Below are 13,598 nucleotides of genomic sequence, written 5' to 3'. Positions count from 1 at the left end.
ACACCCACTGGCCCACTGGAGAGGATGTTTTGGCTTCTTCATTCTCCTCCCAATCCCTGTGGTAGCTACCTTTAGCTCACCTTATTTGGATACTATGTTCTCTCAGTTGTGTTAATCTTTAAAAATTTAACATCCAATGATTTTTAATTCTATGTGACATAGTTAATATATATATATATATATATATATATATATATATATATACATATGTATATATATACTCATTGATAAGTTTCTCATTTTTTCTCAAGGTTGTTGGAAATATATCCATGTGTACTTATTGAGTCTACCACTTACCTACATTTGTATAGTATTAATAACTGTTTAATGACAGTATTACTGACAGTTTAATGACAGTAAACTGATTAATAACAGTATTAATACTGTTTTAAAAAGACCAGAGATTGTCATAAAGTATTCAGGTCCTTAATCCAGCTATATTTATGGCATGAACTATATTCATTTGTTATATTAAAATATTTCAAAAATATTTATATTTTTATTATTTCAGTGGATAATAAAACTTATCATTTAGTATTTCTGGTGATTTTGACTGATTTATTCTAAAATAAATTTTTGTCAAAACATTGTTTATCACAACATTTGTTGTTGAAATGAAGTAGAAATATTGTATGGGAAGAGATATTTTTATTGTTTCATTTATGAATGTGTGTATCCTCTACTGAGTTAATTATTGAATTTGTGTTAAATTTTGTATTATAATATTTTTTTCTTCAAGGTAGTAAGATTGAATTATCTGTCATAAGGAAAACTCAGAGCCTAAAATTTAATTACTTTTGAGTTAAACTTAATTGACAAGAATATTAATTTGACATACCTAAGTTATTCACAAATAGCATGTTTCTTATAAGTTTATTAAATTAGTTTGATTTGAAGCATGACTAATTTGGAGGTACTCATTATTCAAGAATTCTTCACCAAAGCCACTAAATTGTACATAGATTAGCTAATTAATACTCCAAACACTCGTAACTGACTTTTGGGTAGTTTTTCATATTTTATTTAACTGAACTTTTACCCGTCTTGTTTTTTTTTTTTTTTTTTTTTTTTTTTTTCCGTCTTTTTCCTTTTTATTGGTACTGGGAATCGAACTCACGACTGCCTGCTTGCAGGGCCGGTGCTTATGCCGCTGAGCTAAATTCCCAGCCCGTGCCCTTCTTGTTCTATAAACTTAGCAAATGAAAAACTGCACAAGGCTCAATAATAAAACAGGAATCCAGGAGAACCATGACCTTGTGCAGCAAGATGGAATGTTAGAACACTAAGATAGTGTACTATAAACAGAGACAATTTGAAAATAATAATTTAGGTTTGGAATGATGGATGGTATATAAAAATTGAATTCATCTTACGCATATTCTATAACAAGCCATTAAGGTCCCATTTTTAACACAAAAGAAACACAAATGAGTACTACTTTAATATTTTGAGTAACTCTGAAAATGAATCAAATAGAAGATGCTTAAAGAGAAGAATTTTTTAAAAATGATGTCGTTTCAAAGTGGAGCGGTACACACCTAACTATGGTACTATATTGGAAATGAAATCTGGATAATGGTGAAAATGCAAGTTGGTCAAAGACACTGGATTCCTTATTCATCCAACAGATTCTGTAAAGTGCTACCGCCCAGCAATTGTTCTCTCAGTTTTGGACGCATCAATCAGAGAGGAGGGCAGGGCGTGGAGGGTGAAGTGCCTTTAATTCCACAAGTGTGTTTCTTCCTGACAGTGAAAATTATAGAAAATATGTAGTTTATGTCTTTAAAATATCTGAGCTTCAGAAGAGCAATGAAACTAAGATATTCATGATGAAAACAGAGATAACATTTCAAAACAGAAGAAATTAACAGTAAAAGTATGAGCTAAGTAAAAGTATGAGCTAAGTTTGCTAAAATGTAATATAGCTTAACAAAAAAGATATCAGAATTAAATGTAATCTGTAAAGAATGATCACATTTTTCTGAAAAGTTTCAAAAGTATACTTGTGTTGTTTCTAAGTATCACACTTTACGTACCAGGAAACTCATGCTCTTGTTTTCAGTTATTAGACACTTTCCCAAATGTGTTTATTATAAATACTAAACATGGGCAATGATAACGTGACATTTTGTGGTAATGTTTTCCACATGGCTTTATGAAATTATTAAATCATACAGTAAGTCCTACCTGACTGCATTGATATCCAATGTATGAAAATTAGTTAATATTCTACTAAATTATTTACCTTACCAGTTATTGATGATATCAATTTCATGAGAATATCATGATATAGGCTTTGCAACAGACACAGTTTTCTTGACATAACTCTTAAACATTTATTAGAGGGCATATACACCTCCCATCACTTAAATTAGTACATAAAAAAAAAGCTTTGGGCATAAAGAAGAAAGAATTGAAATGAAATACATATTTCTTATTTGTTCTGAGACCTTTGGTGCATTACTAAACTTATACCTAATAATAATAAGGCCACCTGTTATTCATAATATCTATATATACATGTATAATATGTTTGTATAAACATGTAGGATGATTTGCAGGATATAATAAGGGTTTAAAAATGGTTGCTGTGAGTAAAATTTCTGCACATCAGTCTGAATATTCTGTTTTGTTGACATCAAAACACTTGATGTAATCAGTTACTTAGAGAACATCCGAAGTCAGCTAGCGTTGAAGCAAATTACTATATTGATATTATTACCATGGATTCTCATGTCAAAAAAATCTCGATCTAAAAATCCATGATATTTTTTATAAAATATAGATAAAATGGAAATGGGTTCGAGAAATAAGCACAGTAAGTATCCTTTTTATTCTTCCCTATTCAATTATTTAAACACATCTGCTAGAAGTTGAAAGGGTAAAGTACACTCTAATTCAAGTTACTGGTGTACTATATGCCTGGAATTAGCCAATCATGTTTTTCAAAAAAAATAAGGATGAAAAGGTAAAGCTAGTTTTCCTTCTAAGATTGGGAAAAGCTAATATATTATGTGCTGCTGAATGTGTACATTTAGGTCCTTCATGTTCTGCTGTAGCTGCACAGCGTTAAGCTGTTAGATTTCACTCTCGTAGGAAAGATAACAGCTGGAAGATCTGGCAGACTTTCAGCTGCCAATCATTTAGAGAGCTGCATTTGTCTCGATTAAACAAGCACTAGTTATTAAACCTGAGCCTTGACATGCAGCAAAGTCTGGTTGTATTTAGATGGCAAGTGAAGCCTGTCTGTGCCAGAATAAGGCATCATTCCTGCAGGCAATCTGTTAGCAGTTAAGAGACCAGGGAAAGAACTCTGTTCTTCCCTCTGTGGAAGCACTCTAGAAGCTGAAAAAAAATATCAAGGTGTACAGATACAGATAACAGATACAGATACAGATACAGATACAGATACAGATACAGATACAGGTACAGGTACAGGTACAGGTACAGGTACAGGTACAGGTACAGATACAGATACAGATACAGATACAGATACAGACACAGATACAGATACAGATACAGATACAGATACAGATACAGATACAGATAGATACAGATATTATAACAGTGCCACTCTTAAAACTTTCCTAAAAGACTAAATTATATCTGCACAAAGAAAAAACTGAAAATTTTATTTGTATGTCAAAAATTTGGAAATAATTTTTACACAAAGAGGAGAATGGTTAAAACAGTAGTCGATTGTTTAAATGGAATTTTACTGAACATTAGAAAGAGCCAACTATTGATACATGGAATATGGAAAAATCTCAGAAATAGTCTATTGAATAAGACAAATCATATGTATGAGTCCATGTATGTAATTTCTAAATCACATACACTTTATAGAGAAAAGCAAACTAACATTGTGAACGTCTCTGCAGTATGCAGGAAGTTGTGATGCATGACCTGGGACAGAACATAAAATTCTAAACTAAAAGAAGCAATCTATGTCTTCATTGGCATAGCAGTTCTATAGATATATACCCAAGTTGCTGTCATTATGCTGTCACACTTATTGATGCACATTTCACTCCATGTATATATCATGTGATTTTTTAAAAGTTCTCTTAAAAACTCTGAAAATAAAGCATTACCAAATATTAATATGCCTCTAATATCAACTACCATATTTTATACATTTATTTGCAATTTGCTCAATTATTTTAGAATGAATCTTCACTGATTCCTTTGGTAAAGGTATTGCAGTGTTCAAACAGTAAGAATCATATAGAATATCATCATCTTTTCAAACCTGTCTTTCAATATTTCAATACACCCTCCAGAAGAATCAGTGTTGATGATTTTTCTTTATAACTGTAGATAATTTTACTAGTTTGCAGTAGATAGATGTGATTGTAAAGACTTTGAAACTCCACTTCTCAGGCTTTATAGCCTATGATCTGTTTACTTAAACTTGGGTTTTCTTTAGTAACTGAGTTGCTGCTACTTTTTGAAGTTACTTCAGAAATGGTCGGTGTCCAGCTGGCTTACTTTAAGACAAGTCGTCCCCCACAATCATATGTGTCACTGTCTAAGACCACAACCCACAGAAGCCATCGGAATTACGACCTATCAGTCACCCAAATATCCAGCACCAGGATTCAAGTGTACCTTCCTTCATATTGAGCTCAACACAACTTTCAGATCCCTGTACGCTGCTGACTAACTGCATTTTACATGAGACACCCCAGAAAAAAAATTCAGTATATCTCTTCCTTAAAACCTACATTCAAAAAAGTATGAACAAAATGTGTTTGTTGTTTTTCTTTACATATATGTATGTATATATACATATAATCTTCTGTCTAATTTATATATATATATATGTATATATATATATATATATATTTGAAACCTATATAAATAAGTTGCTATTTTTGCCCAATTTAAAAAAATTAAAGTGAGGTTTAATATTTTGTTATTTTTCATATTCCCTCCAGTGAATTATGAGCACATAGCGATAGGATAAACCCACAAAAAATGACTTACAGAATCAAAGTAAATAATTATTTTAGATTTGCCTTCTTTCAGTGTATTATGCATCTATATTTCAGATGCAATTTTTGAATAGCATTGTTTACCAAAAATTTTTCAAACATTTGTTAGTAAATTTAAATTTTCACCAATCACCAAACTTCTTGTTGAAAAAATTAATATTATTATACTTGTCTTTTTCTGATTCAGTAGTAGGAATATATATTAAGTGGAGTCATGCACCACATAATATTATATGCTGTCTGCTGTGACAGCATATACAGCAGGCAGCATATAATATTATAAAAATCTTAAAGCCTATAGATGTGTAGGATTACTTTGATTTATATAAATATACATTATGTTGTACACAAAATTACAAATAATCTAAGAGTAGATTCCCAAGACCTATTTTTGATGGTAAGCAATGTGGGATTACAATTATCTCTCTGAAAATAGTTTTCAAGATTTTGTTTTTCTTTTTATTTTAAAAATTTTATGTGACTTTATCTTACCTAAATAAATTCATCTATTGTGCATATTTTATAGTACTTAATACTTTATTTTCATATGGACAAGCATTACTATCATATGTTCCATAAAGAAATTTTCCAAATTTTAAAATATTTTAATGCTTATTTTCCCTAAAGTTTTTCATTATGTATCTTTTCATTTGAAGTAATAGTTTAAAATTATGCTTTTTCCATGTGGCAATTCAACATCTTTTCTTAAATGATACATTACCTAAAATAGGTGGAGACAACATATTTATTACACATTTAATTCTCAGATTATTATTTACTTTTAAACCATTTATTTGCTACATATTTTTCATTATGTCACATTTTGTTATTGTAATGTTATGCATTTAAAATTTTTCTTTAGTTTAGTATTAATTTTATTATGATAGGAAAGCTACTTGTTTTATGTATATAAATTTAGTGACTATTTTACTATATAACCTATCATGTTTAACATTGTGTTACTTGGATATATAGTAATTAGTGCAAACCCTTCAGTTTTCTGCATATAGTATAATATCATGTGCAAACCATAAAATAAGGAAAATATTATTTTCCTGATTAATGTTTTATGCTTCCATTTCTTTTGTTATAAACACATTATCTGGAAATGTATAGAAAATATTACTTAATTAAGCAGTAAAGGCCATTCCTGTCTTGATCTAATTCTAGTGCAGACAATCCTTTTGTTCATGTGCTATTACAACAGTGGCACTTTTTGAGCAATAGTTTTTCTTAAAGCTGAGGAAATATTCTTCTATTAAAGTATTTTGAATGTGTGTGTGCACATGTAAATGGATTTGACTTAGAATTATTCCCACCAGACCAATAATTAGTCTAATTATGTTTTCCAAATAGCACCTTCATAGGTCCCCATCTGCTCAAGTCCAGAGATTCAGGAATCAATTAACCTCCTCTACATTTACTTCCTGATTACTGATATCTCCCTGTGGCCTGGTTATGTTTTCACCCACCATTTATTCTATTAGGTTGTATGCGATCTGATTATAACTGTCAACCTCACTGGATTAACAGACTCCTTGCTGATTAGCAAAGCACACTTCTGGTGTATTGGTTGAGGTGTTTTTCAGAAATGATTGGCATGTAACCCTGGAAAGTTAAGTAAGGAAGACCCATCTTGATTGTGCATGGCACCATCAACAGGTTTACAGCTCAGACGGAATGAAAGGGCAAGGCAGAGAAAGTTGGCCTATTTGAAAAGTTCCATTCTGCTTAAAAACATATATTTTTGTCTACTGCCATGTTTTGTGGACATCAGTCACCAGTTTCTGCAAACTTCCAATGCAGATTCATACCAGTGATTCTCCTGATGCAGGTCGTTTTCTAGGGCTGATGCTGTATTGTTATCCCTTTTATGCAGTGGCTTCTAGATTCTGGCCAGAACAGCAACTGGATCCTCTGGTTTAGTGTGTAGGCAGTCACAGTGGAGTTTCTCACCTCTGAGCTCCTAAGCTTATTTAATAATTTCCCTTGCATCTGGAAGGAGGCTCTTCTGTTCGATAAGTGTAGGGTTAATGTTACTAAAAACTAAACATAAACCGTCATTATGTTATTTGCTTTCAGTTATGTTGCAAGTTTAGATCTCAGCCTTGAAGGGTACCTTCAGTTAAAGCAAAGATAGTGACAGTAAAGGACAGGATCCTACAGCTTGAGATGGAGGTGTTAAGGGGAGCCTGGGAACCTGGTAACAATGAGCTACTAACTCTGCTGAGTTTACGCTGCCAGTAATAGCGTCCTGGTCATATTCAGTGTTGGGGCTTCTCCCTTTTTGCCCGTGGAAATAAATCCTCCTAAAAGCAATGCCGTTTTTCCCTGATGTAGTTACTAATCATGAGATTGTGGGTGCAACGCGGGATCCACAATTACCAAGCGCTTAGGTATGCAGGGCTATTCGGAGTCTCTGATGAAATGACACCTTAAAGTGAGCTTCACAGCTTACTCCTTAAAAATCCACACTGCTGTACCAACGTATTGTTTGTGTTTTTTAATTCTTTTTTTTTTTTTTAATTTTTTTTTTTTAAATTTTATTTAAGGAGAAAAGGAAAAAAAGCAGAGAAAGGGTACAAGTTATACAGATTTGCAGAAAAAAAAATGAACAGTAGGAAATTACTAGTTAATGGATTACATATTGTCATCTTAGAAATAATTGTTCAAGTCACAAAATTAAAGCTTGTAAAGTAGACATTCCATCAATGATACTGCAAACAGTTCTGTTCAATGATCCAATAAAACTCTGTGATATCATTTTCTATCTTATACACTTAAATATACATGCAGTTATATAGTACAGAGCACTTTCTTTTCCTCTCTTTTTTACAATGACTATTACACATTTTGGGTTTCATTGCTCCCATGGTTCTTATTACTTTTTTGGAAGAGAGTAAAACCAAATGTGACATAACAGAACAGAATCGGTCAAGTCAAAAGGGTGGACATAATAGATAATGTGAAAACATAATACAAGGTGATCAACAATGGTTACCATAATGCCTCCCGCTATCTCTAATAGAATTGCCTATATTGTTAGTTACAATACAATTGAACAAAACTGTAAAGAATAAAACCGACAAAACCAAAACATTGGAGACATTGTAGGTCTTCAAAAATAGATAAAAGTCAATGAGAATGGGCGTCATAATGAATCTCATTATCTTCACAGCTGATGCCTAAATTTTCGAACCTGATACTATCCAGCAAAACAGAATAGGGGAAAATAAGTGAGGTCTGTGAAACAAGTACATGACTTGATTATGTGGACATGGAGCAGCATGAAACAAACACAAATTTGGATCAGGCTGAATCTCTAGATATGCTCATATTTAGTCAAGATTCTAGATTTAATGTCTCAGCTTAGAGTTTAGCAGCTGGCTGTGGCTGATGGCCCCCAAGCGCACCAGAGTCACTAGTGTAGGTCAATGTTGGAAGGCCGCAGAAACAGGAGAGTGGTTTCCATAGCTGATGGTAGCAGAAAATACATTCATTTAATCCAAATGGATCTCTTCAGAGCAGGGGTCAGCTTCCTTCTTCTTTCCTTCTTTTTATTATAATCAGACTACCAAACCTAATAATCGGTGCCATGCACAAATGGGGTGAACCATCAGCGTGTTCTCTCACATGCCAGTCATCTCTGGAAACACTTTATGAACACAGCACTGCATTTTGCTAATCTTTGCTAATCTTATAGGCATTTCTTATTCCAGGTAAATTAGCATATCACAATTAACAGTCACAGAGTTTTCAGAGATAAATGGGGATTCTTCGGGTGGCTCTGGATCCTGAAAGTGTTTCAAAACCATTCTTTAATGATCCAATACTCCTCAAGTGTGGAAATATCCCTTGTAGACTTTCCCTTAGAGTCTGCATCCACATTTATTTCTCTCATGAATTACAGAATCATCGGAGGTTAGGTAGGAAAGCATGGACTATCAAAAGGACCTAGATGAAATGTTTACACTGTTTTGAAAAGTGTTCTAGAATTTACAAAATTACCTGGGGCAACCTATAGCTAGCCAGAAAATTTCTACACTCAAAGGGAAAGGAATTTTGTCACAGAAATCACAACTTTGAAAAACAAAAGTACCTTTCAGCGTATTGGCAAGTACAGTAATAAATTTCCTAACATCTCTCCATCTCCTACGTTTCGTTAGTAGTTTCAGTTTCCCTTCTGAAAGGAAAGCACTTAAGTATGGATGATGTAGTCTATCCATGTAGATCAATACTATCAAGAACCAAGTTGGATGAGGAAGGGAAGGGGAGCAAACAATGTCAGAATATGTATGTAGCACAGTGATTCTCTACAACTGTTTCCTTTTTTGGACACTTGGTCAACTGGTGTTGTAGTTGTGGATTGGCAGAACCATATTCCTTGTGCTGAAAATAAAATTTACGTATGTATTTAGATTCACCCATCTTCATCCTCATTCTGATGACTCTTCCGGTACCTGAGTCATTGGTGAGGATGATTTGTGTGTTTTTGGCCTACTCTCTGCTGCATGCCCCACAGTCCATGTCTAATAACTGGGAGACCCATAGCCCTCTTTCAGGGGATGGATATTATCTGGTTCCTAAATTGTTTCTCATCTTTATCACTATAAAGTTGAGAGATAAATATTTATTTTATACAACTACATTCAGGATGATTATGTTTGCACTAATTGATTTTAGAAACCTTTTACAATTTTGATTATACAATAATGACATAGGTCTTTATTAACATTCTGAATAAGAGGAAGGTGAGAGTCAGAAAGATTAAATGAAAGTCAAGTTCATGAAGTGGTAATGGTCAATTCAGTGTTTATATTCAACTCTCAATTACCTATCAACACATGCTAATTGTCACCTTTCTTGCTGTGAATGCCCTGTATAGTACTTACTACATATAAGACTACATTATTTCATGTATTAGAAGATTTAATTTTTATAAACTTCTAACAATGCAGATATAACTATTATACTATGTATTTAATATTGAAGAAAACATTAAAAACAGTTAATTAACTGGCATAAAGTCTAGAACTAGTATTATATTTATAATAAGTATCCACTCACCATGTGTTTGTAGCATTCTTTTTCTAGATTTTTTTTGGTAGAAGTTCTTTATCATCATGTGAGTGATTTTCACTGTGACATAGTGAAGTTCTGATATCTGAATATTTATCGCTTTCTTTTTCTTACTTTGAATTTCTTATTCCTAATAGAAAAAAATCATTTATCGTCTATTCAAATTTCTCAATATTGAATAATGTGATAAGTACACAGATTAATCAACAGTTAAAGCCGACACAACCAATTCAAATGCACTTTTAAACTGATATGATATTTTATGAAGCTACAGAAATATGTAATAAACTTTATATTATGTACAGTGTCTCTCTATTCATAAACAAGGAGTATTGTGACAGCCTGTGTGTCTTCAGACCATTTTGCTATATTGGTAAGTACATTTCTGTTTTGTTCTGTTTTGAAACTACTGGATTTTTTCAAGGTAAAACGTGTCAGGTATACCAAGTGGCTACAATTAGTTAAGAATGATAAAACGTGTATAATTTACATGAAAAAAACTTATTTTTGATGCTATTAAATATATAAGAATTATATTATATCTTGTGATTTCCATAAAAATAAGTTTATTTATACTTAATGGCAATTTAGAACATTTCATCATTGATGAGATATTGGGAACCAAATTAGTAATTGGGAAGAATTCATCACACTCTGGTTGACAAGATTACACTTTTTAAATGTTTTGTCTTGTGGCTGTTCTTGTTATTTGTTTCTTTGTGGTGCCAGGTGCTTCACGCTGAGCTGCATTCTCCTCCATGGTTTTCATTTTTGAATTCTGAGATGGGAACATGCTAAGAGGCTAGGCTTTCAGGGCTAGACTCGAAGTTATCCTCTTTCCTCAGCCTTCCAGAAAACAAGAATTAGGATAGCAAGCCACCAATCTTGGCTCCAGGATCACACCATTTATTTTATTTTATTTTTTACATATTTATTTCTTCAGGATCATTCATTTTATCAAGCATTTAACTCTACTTCCAGTACAAAATGATAGCCAGTCTTCCTAATGCTTTCTTGTATTGCGTGTCTGCCAAGACTTCTTATAAGTCAGAACTGAGATTACAATACCATCTCAGAAGCTATCCTCCTAACAGGACAATTCACACAAACTGCACTTTCATGACAATAATTTGTAACTGAAAAATTCAATTTTTTTTATGTACAACCAACATATACACAACCATTCTAATATCACCAACATAAGAGGAAGTACAGTAGACAAAAACCATGTGGTGGAAAGACACAATGTTGAAAGCTCTTACTCTTTTAAATATGTTTCTCCAAAGTATATTCATTAAGCAGTATTGTTAAAGAGTTCCCCATTCACAGGAAGGTGACAAAGAAATAGCACAGAAACATAAAGTTCATTGACTAGTAAGTAGACTCCTTCTGATGCATGGATCACTTAATCCTCATTTCATGAACAGTTAAATACAGCTCTCACAGGTGAGTTCTAAAAAGTTTTGCATGAGTAATGATTTAATTGGGAAAACTGCCATCACTGCACATGCAAATATGAAATAATACAAACAGAAGTACATAGTGACATATATACACTTACATATCTATTTATCTGTTATTTTTATTCATTGCAATTTACTTTAAATACAGTTTTCTAATTGCCCTTAGTACATTGCATTTGAGTATTCAATCATCACAATCTCAATTATTTCCCAGGAATTCATTTATTTCAATGAAAACAATCTATATGAAATTCACACTTGATTTGTGATTTTGAACTGTAGAAAAGTTAGAAATAAATTGTCTTCTAAGTGCTCCTTCCCATGTTGCAAGATGGGAGGCAAAAAAATTGAGAAACCAGATACTGAAGAGAATAGACCTGAAGCCAAGAAGGCTGATGCACTGGCACAGGTGGAAAAAGGTATTGTGAAGGCTAAAGTGTTTAAGAAGGGGCAGCCCCATTGTAGCTGAAGCCCTGTCCTGGTTAGAGGAGTTGGTAGGTACTCCTCATCTGCTGTGTAGATGAAAGAAAGTCTTTGTACAAGAGAAAGTACGGAGCTAACTAAATCCAAGGTTGAGGGGAAAATAACAAAGGAGAAGGTTCTCGCTATAGTCACAAAACCAGTTGGTGGTGACAACAATGGTGGCACCTGGGTGGTTAAGCTTCAAAAAATGCCTAATGTGCCTCAAAAGCTGTTGCAAAAAACCCTTCAGTTAGCATGGGAGGACACTGCAAGCTAGCAACACTCCTGCACCAGCTTGATCATCCTCGCTGGCGCCACAGAGGCAAGAGAGTGGGTTTCCTGAAGCAGCTGCCCAGTGACTTGCTACTAGTGACTGAGTTTCTTTCTCCTAATTACATTCCTCTGCTTATGATGCACCAGAAATTTCTCATTGCCACTTCCACAAAAATTGGTATCAGCAATGTGAAAACCCTCTAACACCTCACGGATGCTTACTTCAAGAAAGAGAAGCAGCTTGCAGAAGCCCAGACACTGGGAGGGTGAGAGCTTCCACACTGAGAAAGAGACTCACATTTCAGAGCAGCACAAGGTCCATCAGAAAGCAGTGGATGCACAGGTTTTACCAAAAATCAAAGCTGTCCCTCATCTCAGGGCTACATGAGATCTGTTTTTGTTCTCACAAAAGGAGTTTATCTTCAAAAACTAGTGTTCTGAATTTCTTATCAAGAACCCAGTTAACTGATAACATTTAAAAAATTATCTTCTAAGTGAACTTAAAATCAGGATACAAACACCATTTGTTCTTTATATAGAATATTCCAAATTTTTCTGTCTACATTACTTTCAAATGTCTATTGTATAGTACCTAGATCAAGTATTCTGATATTTGAAACTAAAGTAATTCTGATATCTACAAGATATCATAACATAGCCAAAATAAGATACAAAGACTATTTTACTAAATTTGCCAGTATCCCTCAATCACATATATTGCAAATTAAAATATCATCAAATAGTAGGAGAACGTAAGCATTCATAAAAACTGGCAAAAATACCATTTTCATTCATGGTAAATTTATATTTCTTTACTTCTATCATTTTGTCCTGCATTAATTTCTGCACTCAGCAATAAGCTATTCAGAGAATACCTTTTAGTATTTCACTCGAAATAGAAAAACACTGAGCAAAAATCCTGTTAATTAGGAGACAGGGTGTGGTCTCCGACAGCAGCACACAGAGTGCTCTTGCATGGTATGCGCACTGCCAGAAGCAGAAATAAACATGCTCTGCCCTTTCCAAAGAAAGGCTAAAACTGTCATTCTTTCTCAGCACCAGGTTATTCCTTTTCTGCCTCTCATTGTGTAGCATAGTTGCTTAAATGAAGGGACAACACAGGCCAAGAACACGATTAAGTATGTAAGTATGTACGTGTATGTGTGATTGTTCCTAAATCTGTTCGTTGTCCTTAACTTTCACTGCTTCTTCTTGTACTTCCCATATTATGATAAGAGCTGAGGAAAGGAAAGAAAATGTAAACATTTGGAGAAAACAAACACTAAAAAGAATATGAGGTGAGTAATGCAAAGTAGACCTTTTT

At 33.3% G+C, this 13,598-nt stretch overlaps 1 pseudogene; it reads left to right on the top strand.

Annotated features, from left to right (window-relative positions):
• Positions 1 to 11,870: 11,870 nt before the first annotated feature.
• LOC100732777 (large ribosomal subunit protein eL6-like) lies at positions 11,871 to 12,715 on the top strand (annotated as a pseudogene).
• Positions 12,716 to 13,598: the final 883 nt, after the last annotated feature.

Source organism: Cavia porcellus, unplaced genomic scaffold, assembly GCF_034190915.1.
Source record: "Cavia porcellus strain 051 isolate PalLab524CR breed Dunkin Hartley unplaced genomic scaffold, mCavPor4.1 scaffold_14, whole genome shotgun sequence".
Classification (NCBI taxonomy): domain Eukaryota; kingdom Metazoa; phylum Chordata; class Mammalia; order Rodentia; family Caviidae; genus Cavia; species Cavia porcellus.
This window is presented reverse-complemented; position numbering and strand designations above follow the sequence as displayed.